Source organism: Lottia gigantea (assembly GCF_000327385.1).
Source record: "Lottia gigantea unplaced genomic scaffold LOTGIsca_148, whole genome shotgun sequence".
Classification (NCBI taxonomy): domain Eukaryota; kingdom Metazoa; phylum Mollusca; class Gastropoda; family Lottiidae; genus Lottia; species Lottia gigantea.
Window position 1 is genome coordinate 184,290 of NW_008707761.1, and position 11,157 is coordinate 195,446.

Sequence of the window (11,157 nt, forward strand, 5' to 3'; positions counted from 1 at the left end):
TTTATGTTTAAGGGTGCCGTGATCCCCCCTCACCACACCACCACCCCCCACCCCAACCCCCTAGTCTATCGCTTGGGTATTTGAATATGAAAAATCAGTAACTGTTTAAAAAGTATATAACATGTATAATAGTAAAAGTTCTCTAAATGTCAGAATATCATCAGGTTTGGAGTCTTTCCAAATCAGATGAAAGAAACGCCGGCCGGGTTGGCAGAAGTTCAGATTCTTTCTGAACTTTAAACACCAGTACAACATTATAATATTACTAGGAAATTTAAAGGTTTAACTGAATCAGTAGAGGAGAAAATTTACTTGATTTGTTTTAAAACGTCTTTTGAGAATTAGATTAATTAAGGTGAAGAGCATGTTGGTGGTAATGATATTTGCCAACATGTCAGCCAAGATAACTTATACCAACAGAATAAGCTAAACTAACATGTTTTCCAGAATAGCATGTTGGTGGTAATGATATTTGCCAAGTTGTCAGCCAAGATAACTTATACCAACAGAATAAGCTAAACTAACATGTTTTCCAGAATAGCATGTTGGTGGTAATGATATTTGCCAAGATGTCAGCCAAGATAACTTATACCAACAGAATAAGCAAAAATAATATGTTTTCCAGAATAGCATGTTGGTGGTAATGATATTTGCCAACATGTCAGCCAAGATAACTTATACCAACAGAATAAACTAAACTAACATGTTTTCCAGAATAGCATGTTGGTGGTAATGATATATGCCAAGTTGTCAGCCAAGATAATTTATACCAACAAAATAAGCTAAATAAAGTTAGAAATGTTCTCAGAATTGAAAGTCAATTTTGCCAACATGTCAGCCAAGTAACTTATGGTAAGTTTACATAGAGATAGAAATTTTCTCAGACAAGGCAACATAGGCCTGCATTTCATTTTCCTTATCTTAGGCCATATTTCAGACATGTGAGCCAAAGTAACATACGCCTGCAGGTGACGAGAAAAATTATCTGACAATATTGGCTAGAGGATAGTTTTGTCTAACCATTGGTGTGTTATCAATATCTACAAAATAAACATTATTACCCATGACGACTCTTCAAAAGAGATAAAAAAGGATGGTAAGACATGCACATGAAATAATTCTTTCTTGAATAATTATGACAAATTGAACATGATCGAAATAATGAGAAATTGAATCACTGGAATTTTATATCTACTCTCTGTACCTAATGTGGACTAATGAAGACAGTCAACACCATGCAGAGTGCAATGAGGGAAATTTTGCCAGAACAGCGACATTAGCCTACATTTGTAACTGTTGAGGGATCTTTTAATGTACACAGCCTGTTGCACACAGGGCCAGTTTATTAGTCTCCCCAACGACCAGACACTTTTTCAATGACATCCCCTTGGACCTTCAGCACCTTCACCAGGAGGACACCTGATCAATAATCTTTAGATCATGCACAGTCTGTAGTACCACAGTAGGGCCTCAGTTTATTGTTTTATCCCAACGACTAGACACCTATTCTACGAGAGATATACATGTTAATAGTGAAGGACAGGTATAACAGGTATGTAGTATATCTATCTAGTTACCATGGTTACCGATATCTCTGATATACACAGGTTCCAGTATGAATGTCAGATATAAAGGTTGCTATGGTTTCTATTTTCATCAGAAATTTTAACGTTTTCTTATCTCTTATCAACCACCACAACAATTCATTTTATCCTCAAAATATTTCTAACCTATTCTGTTTATGTTCCATTTTTACTGAACACCAACCGATGCTGATAAGCAAGTTGAAATATTAGGTATTAGGGGTGAATTTATCTTACCTTGAGGAGGAAGGTTAAAATTGATAAGAAACAATTATTTTTATCCTCAAAATCTTTCAATCCTATTTTTATGTTTCGTTCTTACTAAAACACAAAGCAACATATTTGATAAGAATATCTGTTGCTCTGTGACCTAGGCCAGTGTTTTCATTGAGACTCGTCTGTGACCTAGGCCAGTGCTTTCATTGAGACTGGTCTCCATACTTCCCCTAATACTAACTAAAGTACTATATATATATTAACATGTCTGGCTTCTCATGCTTTTCTCTTGTTTCTTCCATCTTACTAAAACACCAATCTAAGTAGATATTGTCATATAGAAATACATGATCAGATTATTATTAAGTTTAGAATTGAGATTTAAAGGGGAAAAGTCAGTATTTTCGGGAATTGTTTTGGGTCTTTATTGTGCTTTAATAGTCTTAAGAAGTACTAAAACGCAAGAAAATCGCACAATCCCTTCAAATATACTTCAAACTAGAAATTTCACTGTCTATTTCTATATATGTGTTTTCTATATATGGCATAGTCTCACTATAATTTTCAAACGTGAATAATTATGAATACACATAGATCTGAAGGCTCAGATTCTTCCATAAGCTGTGAACACTATTACTGATTATGTAAGCTAAAAAGTTCCTGTTTCTGAAACTAAAGTATGATTGGTTGAACGGATAGTGAAGGTGCTCCTTTAATTAGTTCGGAATTCTTTCTAGTCTAATGTTACCAGTATATCAATTCCATAACAAAAGAGGCCCTGCTTGCTTTTCAATAATCTTGTATCATTTAACATTGTAGCCATATTTTGGAAATTTCTACAAAATTTAATCAAAAAGTTTTCACATTATCTCTTCACTATCAATGGTGTTTTATCATAAATACAGAAGAGTAAAATAAACAGTGAGTGAAAATTTAATAACACCCAGCTGTGGGGTCATTGAGGTCACGGCGCATGTAACATGTTTAGAATGTGTGTACATTGCATGTTCTGTAAAACATTTATATCTCATAAACATACAGAAACTTACTGCGTATATATATAAATAAGAGCACATCGTTATAAAACTGTTATATTTTCCAATGTTTAATGTGTGAATTTACATACATAAACACATACAGTTAGTATACTGTGTTTAATCAGACATACATTAGGACTAAAACAATGTCCAATAACAGCCAGTTCCTGAGTGCTTAAATTTCAGAATATTTTAATAAAATTATTTCAAACTTAACTGAGGCTAACACCACTGTCTTGAACAATTTTAAGGGATCTGCGGTGGCTCAGTGAGTTAGACGCTTGCTCACTAACCTGAAGGTCCAGAGTTCAATCCCGGCATAGGTCGAGATGATACCGTCAGATTTTTCAACCCAGGTTTTCCCCTGTCAGTGATGCAGGAAAGAGGGACTAGTCGTTCTGATGTGGCAATATACTGATGCCCCGTGTGCTACAGTCTGTGCACATTAAAGATCCCTCGACAGTTGGAAATCGAAAAAGAGCAAGCTAATGCAATGCGCTGTCCTAGCAAAATTTCCCTCATCGCACCATGCATGGCATTGCCCGTCTTAATTAAATAACATGGTGCAGAAACGTAAAACTCCATTCATTTCATTTTCATTTGAACAAATTTACCCTATTGCACACTTAATGGCCTCAACTGAGACAAAAATAAGACCTGGGACATATTTCATTTTATTTTGAGTGTGCAGTTTATAATGTTTATTAAGTTAGCTATGGTAATTTATAAGAATTTAAACAGTTATTTATTATATGTTTACGGTAAAACTAACATAGTAAATTCTGTATTCATTGGTGTAGGATTTCATTGAATTTTTAATCTTTCACTCTTTTTTATGTATTTTCATTCTGAGACATTTACTATCTGATTCTTACCCAGTAATAGTAATAGATATTTTGATGATCATTGGCTGGGTAAGAATCAGTTAGTCAGGTTGTAATGATCTGCATCTTATACCTTGACATCATTTGGTTTTTTTCTTGTATCATAGAAGTTTGTAAATGATGTGATTTGAGTGGATCGTACACTAGCGAATACAGCCAATCAGAGCTCCTCATAGAAAGTCTGTAAACCTTAAGTCTTTCTGTAGAAGGCTATGATTGGCTGTATTTGGTAGAGTACCGTCCAATCACATTGGTACATTCCATGATACAAGAAAGAAGTCCAATGATGTCAAGGTACAAGATAAAGTTTGTAATAAGAGAAAGGTGGCTATTACAGTAAAGGTATAAGACGAGGTGACATTGTGAAAATGCAGCTAGCTAGAAACTTGACCTGACCTACTACAAGAATAACTTTGAACAACTGTTACACATTTAATTCAATCCTGGCAGGTCGAGACAATACCTTCGGATATTTCACCCTGTTTCCCCTTGTCAGTGATTGAGGTAAGAGGGGCTGACATGGAAAAAGTGTCTAGCCGTTTGGATGGGACAATAAACCAAGGCGCCGCGTGTTACAGACTGTGCATGTTAAAGATCCCTCGACAGTTTGAAATCAAAAAAGAGCAGAATTTCCCTCATTGCACCCTGCATGGTGTTGCCTGTCTTCATTAGCCCACATGGTGAAGAAAAGTAGGACGTAAAACATTTAAGAAAATTATTCATATTTACATGATTATTAGAAACTAGATGAGTTTAACACAGTCTCCATTGTGAATATCATAGATAGATATATATCAGAGAATAAAAAACACAGCTTACCTGAATATAGTAAATGGAATGGTGGAATCAAGGGCTGGGTTGTTCTTTCTTCTTTTTCTTTTGTATTCCTCTAAAATACACAAAATACATTTAAATTATAAATACTGTAAATAGTTTCATTAATCCAATAGGGTTATTAGAGATAATAAGTTAAACTCTAGATAGTCCATGCAATGATGTTTCTACGGAAAAGACACAGGCCCGCTTTGGCTCCCCCCCCCTCCCTTCCCAAAATTTTACATAGTGAAAGAATACCCTCTGGCCACCCCCTGAAAATTTTGTGGCCCCTGCTCAACCCCCTCGCCTAATGTTTTCTAGAAACATCACTGAGTCCATGCCCATTATGACAGCCTATAAGAAAATTTGTCTCCTCTGAAATGTAGTGTTTACCTCCAGTTTTACTCTCAACTCATTTATGAGAGTTTTCAAATTATAGTGTTTATACCTTTTTTGCTCCAAATATTTGTAAGAATCAACCAAATCAATTGAAATTTCAAAACTTTTCTGGGGGAGAACCTAACAATTGTCCCCAATTTGGTCAGTCTGCCCCGTATTTGTACCCCCATTTCCAGGAGTCTGGCACCACCACTGATAGATTTAAAGTGTTAAGAAATTTAAACCAGGTCTGCTATCTGGTATCAGATAAACCTAAGTATTTCATAAAGATAACATGAACATTAAACTTCTTGGTAGTCATTAAAACCATTAAACTTTACATTTACTCATAGACAGGCTTCTAGAATGTGGCAAATCTAGAATGTGGGGAATCAAGATTGTGGTAAATCTAGAATGTGGGGAGTCTAGAATGTGGTAAATCTAGAATGTGGGGAATCTAGAATGTGGCAAATCTAGAATGTGGGGAATCTAGAATGTGGTAAATCTAGAATGTGGGGATTCTAGAATGTGATTAATCTAGAATGTGGGGAGTCTAGAATGTGGTAAATCTAGAATGTGGGGAGTCTAGAATGTGGCAAATCTAGAATGTGGGGAGTCTAGAATGTGGTAAATCTAGAATGTGGGGAATCTAGAATGTGGGGAGTCTAGAATGTGGTAAATCTAGAATGTGGGGAATCTAGAATGTGGTAAATCTAGAATGTGGGGAGTCTAGAATGTGGGGAATCTAGAATGTGGGGAATCTAGAATGTGGGGAATTGAATCTAGAATGTGGTAAATCTAGAATGTGGGGAATTGAAACTAGAATGTGGCAAATCTAGAATGTGGTAAATTTAGAATGTGGTAAATCTAGAATATGGGCAATCTAGAATGTGATTAATCTAGAATTGGATTTTTCTACCTGGTTTCCCCTATCAGCCCTGTGTGCTACAAGCTGTGCACTTTAACAATCCCTCGACAGTTGAAAATCGTACAGGTTGAGATGTCGGGAAAAACATTAAATCTAAGCACAAAAATTACTCATTCAAAATTCATATAAAATTGTTGAAATTTGACCCATTTCTTGAAAAATTATTCTAGAAATCATCAGCCAATCCTGTGTATTTCTACACAAAAAATATTTCAAATATAACTGGAACCAGAAACAGAATCAAATTCTTCTTCAACAGAAGATTTCAATTATTTTGTCAGGTAGAATTAAATTCTTGGTTAATTTTAGCATCAAAACAAGCTAAAAATAGTTCCATTATTCATACTTAATGTTTTAAGATTGGATAAAATTAGACAGGTACAAAGAACACCCCTAGTGTTAAAGTGAGAGGAGAATAGTATTCTAAAAAAGCACTGGCAGAGGTCACGAAGTAAGAAAGAAACAAAAAACCTGTCTTGAGATGACTAGTGTCTCAATAGTTAGAATTTATAAGAAGGAAAATTAAGTTAAATTATAATCTTTAAAGATGGGTTTCCTTATTTTTAGTGTCAAATTAAGCAAACTATTTGATTAATTGGTGTTTCTAATGAATTATCATGTATTCTTAATCATGTCATTATTTTCTTATATTGCATATCATTAAAAGTTTTAACCAATCATAAATATCCATGTATGTACAGTCTGGATAAACAAAAAAGACTTTTGACCTTTCTTGATCGGTCACTCATTAGAATTCTGCTGGTAATTCTCTTCTAATTTAGCTAATTATGAATTAATTATGGACATGTGAGACAAACTGGTATTTTCCAAGTCATTAGAACACCTCTACTTTCTATTCATATAAGTATTAGCATTTTCATTTTCATAAATCTTTAAATGATATTTAGAAATAGAATATTAAATATATAACAACACTATTATAGATATACTACTCCTTTCTTTAATACTAGCAACATTTCAATTCATATACAGCAATCTTTATCAAGTATAAAATAATACTGAATACTATAATCTTTAGAAATAGAATATTAAATATATAACAACACTATTATAGATATACTACTCCTTTCTTTAATACTAGCAACATTTCAATTCACATACAGCAATCTTTATCAAGTATAAAATAATAATGAACTCTTGGTAAATAACTTGGTTTATGGTTTCTTGGGTCAGGAAACTCTAATGTATAAATCAAAACTAGGTTAGAATTTATCAATTGAATTCTTGCGTTAGATTAATACTAAGGAAATGAGATCTTTGATCCCAAAAAATCCACAAGAAAGTTGCTGATATCAATTTTTAAAAACATACTCTATTGAAAAAATCTCAAAAATAAGAATAAAATTCTTCGTATCAAAATACCACTATAAGACAATTAGATATATTAGAGATCAAAATTTCAAATACTAAACCTGAACTCCAAAACATTATATTGACCAAACATTGGTAGCAGATATTGAACTTTTCATATGAGGAAGTATATTATAATGAACTCTTTTTCAAAATTAACTTTCTGATTATATCATCCAGAATATTCACAAGAAATTAACAAAATAACCAATAAAACAAATCTTATAAACTAAGAACTCTATTTCAAAATCAACTCACCGTTTATAAGATCCAGAATATTCACAAGAAATTAACGAAACACAAATTTAAAATTGAAGAAGATAAACTCTATGAAGAAGTTGGTAGGAAGGGCTGAGTCATTGACAAACAACTTGAGTCTGTTAATATCAGACTTGTTAGTTATTTTTACCTGAGAAGTTATTTTGGGTAGGAATTTACACAACGATAATTAAATATTTAATCTGGCATAGCGAACTACTGAGCACTGTAGAAATAGATAGCGAACTACTGAGCATTGTAGAAATAGATAGCGAACTACTGAGCACTGTAGAAATAGATAGCGAACTACTGAGCACTGTAGAAATAGATAGCGAACTACTGAGCACTGTAGAAATAGATAGCGAACTACTGAGCACTGTAGAAATAGATAGCGAACTACTGAGCATTGTAGAAATAGATAGCGAACTACTGAGCACTGTAGAAATAGATAGCGAACTACTGAGCATTGTAGAAATAGATAGCGAACTACTGAGCACTGTAGAAATAGATAGCGAACTACTGAGCACTGTAGAAATAGATAGCGAACTACTGGCGAACTACTGAGCACTGTAGAAATAGATAGCGAACTACTGAGCACTGTAGAAATAGATAGCGAACTACTGAGCACTGTAGAAATAGATAGCGAACTACTGAGCACTGTAGAAATAGATAGCGAACTACTGAGCACTGTAGAAATAGATAGCGAACTACTGAGCACTGTAGAAATAGATAGCGAACTACTGAGCACTGTAGAAATAGATAGTGAACTACTGAGCACTGTAGAAATAGATAGCGAACTACTGAGCACTGTAGAAATAGATAGCGAACTACTGAGCACTGTAGAAATAGATAGCGAACTACTGAGCATTGTAGAAATAGATAGCGAACTACTGAGCACTGTAGAAATAGATAGCGAACTACTGAGCATTGTAGAAATAGATAGCGAACTACTGAGCACTGTAGAAATAGATAGCGAACTACTGAGCACTGTAGAAATACACAGGATTGGCTGATGATTTCTAGAATTATTTTTCAAGAAATGGGTCAAATTTCAAAAATTTTATATGAATTTTGAATGATTAATTTTTGTGTTTAGGTCTAAGGTTTAATGGGTATAATAACCTTTCCAAATTACTTTCTTTTACTTAGTTTACTAATATTACACCATGATAGTTAAAAACGGTGGAAATCGATGATATCAGTCTCCCACATACACATAAAAAGACTGGAAAATCTCTTTACAATCTCTTTTAGTTGTCCAAGTTATATATATATTACTGCTAATATTCAAATTTCAGGCCACAAAATAAAAAGAAATTCATAGAATAACAAGATACATTTACTGTACATTGTATAAAATACCAAGTTAATGTACAATTCCACATCAAAAAATGCATTTACAATTTCTGAAACCGAGGCTATCATAGAAATGATCATCAGAGAAAATAAATTCAAAAAAACCTCATTATTTTATTATTCCAGTCTATTTTCCTCAAATATTAAAATATAATTGATTCACATTTTAAACAACATTCTACTTACATCAATTCCTTTCAAATTCTATTTCAGTATGTGTCCTTTTTCCTTTTTAAAATATATCTCACAAATAATCCAATGTTACGAGAGTCAAGGTAGAAATAAAATGTTTGAAATGAGAAATGTGGGGTATATATATATAATCCAGGGTAACCCACTAATCCATGTTAATCTGTTAATCCGAGTAAAGATATTAAGGGGAGTAATCCATGGTTAAGACTGCACCTTGATTTTAAACTGTTTTAACACAATGTAATCTGTCCATTGATCAAATTAACAAATCACAACTTGTTTTGATAAAAAATCTGTACAAGCTAAAATAATTCCCTTAATCAAAATCTCATCCAAAGTATGGCAAAATCAGGAGTAAAAGTTGTATAGTAGTGGACTCCTCCAAAGAGAAGTACCATCAGGTGTGTTGGAAAGAGTAAGCATGGTCTGTTTTTGAGAGGATTCAGTACCTTAATGAAATCATAAGATTCATTCTTCGTTTGTCCTACTTGGCCTACCTGTCCCTTATGAAATGAAATTGGGTAATGTCCTTTGACACCAATTCACCAGCATTTTATAATAACAAGGTCATTTTATAATGACAAGGTCATTTTATAATATCAAGGTCATTTTATAATATCAAGGTCATTTTATAATATCAAGGTCATTTTATAATAACAAGGTCATTTTATAATGACAAGGTCATTTTATAATATCAAGGTCATTTTATAATATCAAGGTCATTTTATAATATCAAGGTCATTTTATAATATCAAGGTCATTTTATAATAACAAGGTCATTTTATAATGACAAGGTCATTTTATAATATCAAGGTCATTTTATAATATCAAGGTCATTTTATAACCGATTGGCTTCAAGCTCTTGGGTATAAAAAGTCAAAAAAGTTATGGAATTTGAGCTGAACTGTACAAGAACCATTAAAACAGAACCTTAAACATGTAATTATTCACAAGTTTTAATAATACTTTGAGCTGATCTTCAACAAAGTGAACCACAATGGCTACTATTAGTTATTTGAATTAGAATTTTACAAACATTATTTAAGAAATTAGATTTCTTTTTCCATCAAGAATTTCTGACCTACGTAAATGTTCTGTGTATGTAGTTTAAGAGGAGGGGGGCATCCTAAAGTTGAAAACATTTTGTTCAATCCTGTATTTGGTTTAATTTGTTTAATACAGAACAATGTCTACCAATATAATATTAATCAATATCCAGTTTTATCTTAATTACCTGTAATTAATTAATACCCAATTTTAATTAATCTCTTTATCTAATTAATAATATCCAGGTATCAGGTAGTCAAATCATTCATTAGGTCGACCTAAACCAGCTAGACAACACAACAGGCTACTTTTAACTTGAAGTCAAACCTTTACCTTTTATTTCTAGATTTTAATATTTCAGTTAATCATTTAGAACTTTTAAAAACCTTACCAGACAAACAACACTCCAGGTTTCTAAAAATATTCTTAAAATTTGTCATTTTAATGATTTACACATTCAAAAATATAACTTTAGGGACAAAGAATAACCAAGAGAACAGGTTTTTGTTTCGAACAAAACGAAAAAGCTCTGACAAATATTACGAATATATTCATAAATATATTTAATTACACTGTTTTTACTGTATTTAGATTTAATTACAGACAAACCAAATACCATTTCCTATCTGAAAAGTGATACAGGTCCTATCAGAAGTAATAGAAATATTTAGAGGTCTGTATACCTTGAAAGTTAATTAAGCTTGTTAAAATCTATAGGAAGTCTTTAATCTATAATTATACCTGTATAGTCAGTCAATAACACCTGTAGACAATTATAAATCTGGGGCCTAATTCTCCAAAATTTAACTTAAACAAAATCAGGATTTTAGGAAATACAGCAATCTGATTGGATAATAATACTAAATTAAAAATCAATTTTAGTAATTGACCAATCAGATGACTGGGACACTAAAATCATCTTAAGTTAAGTTTTCAAGAATAAGGGCCCAGGACAATAACCTGGTCCTATCAGAAGTAATAGAAATATTTACAGGTCTGTAGACAATTATAAATCAAGACAATAACCTAGTCCTATCAGAGGTAATAGAAATATTTACAGGTCTGTAGACAATTATAAATCAGGACAATAA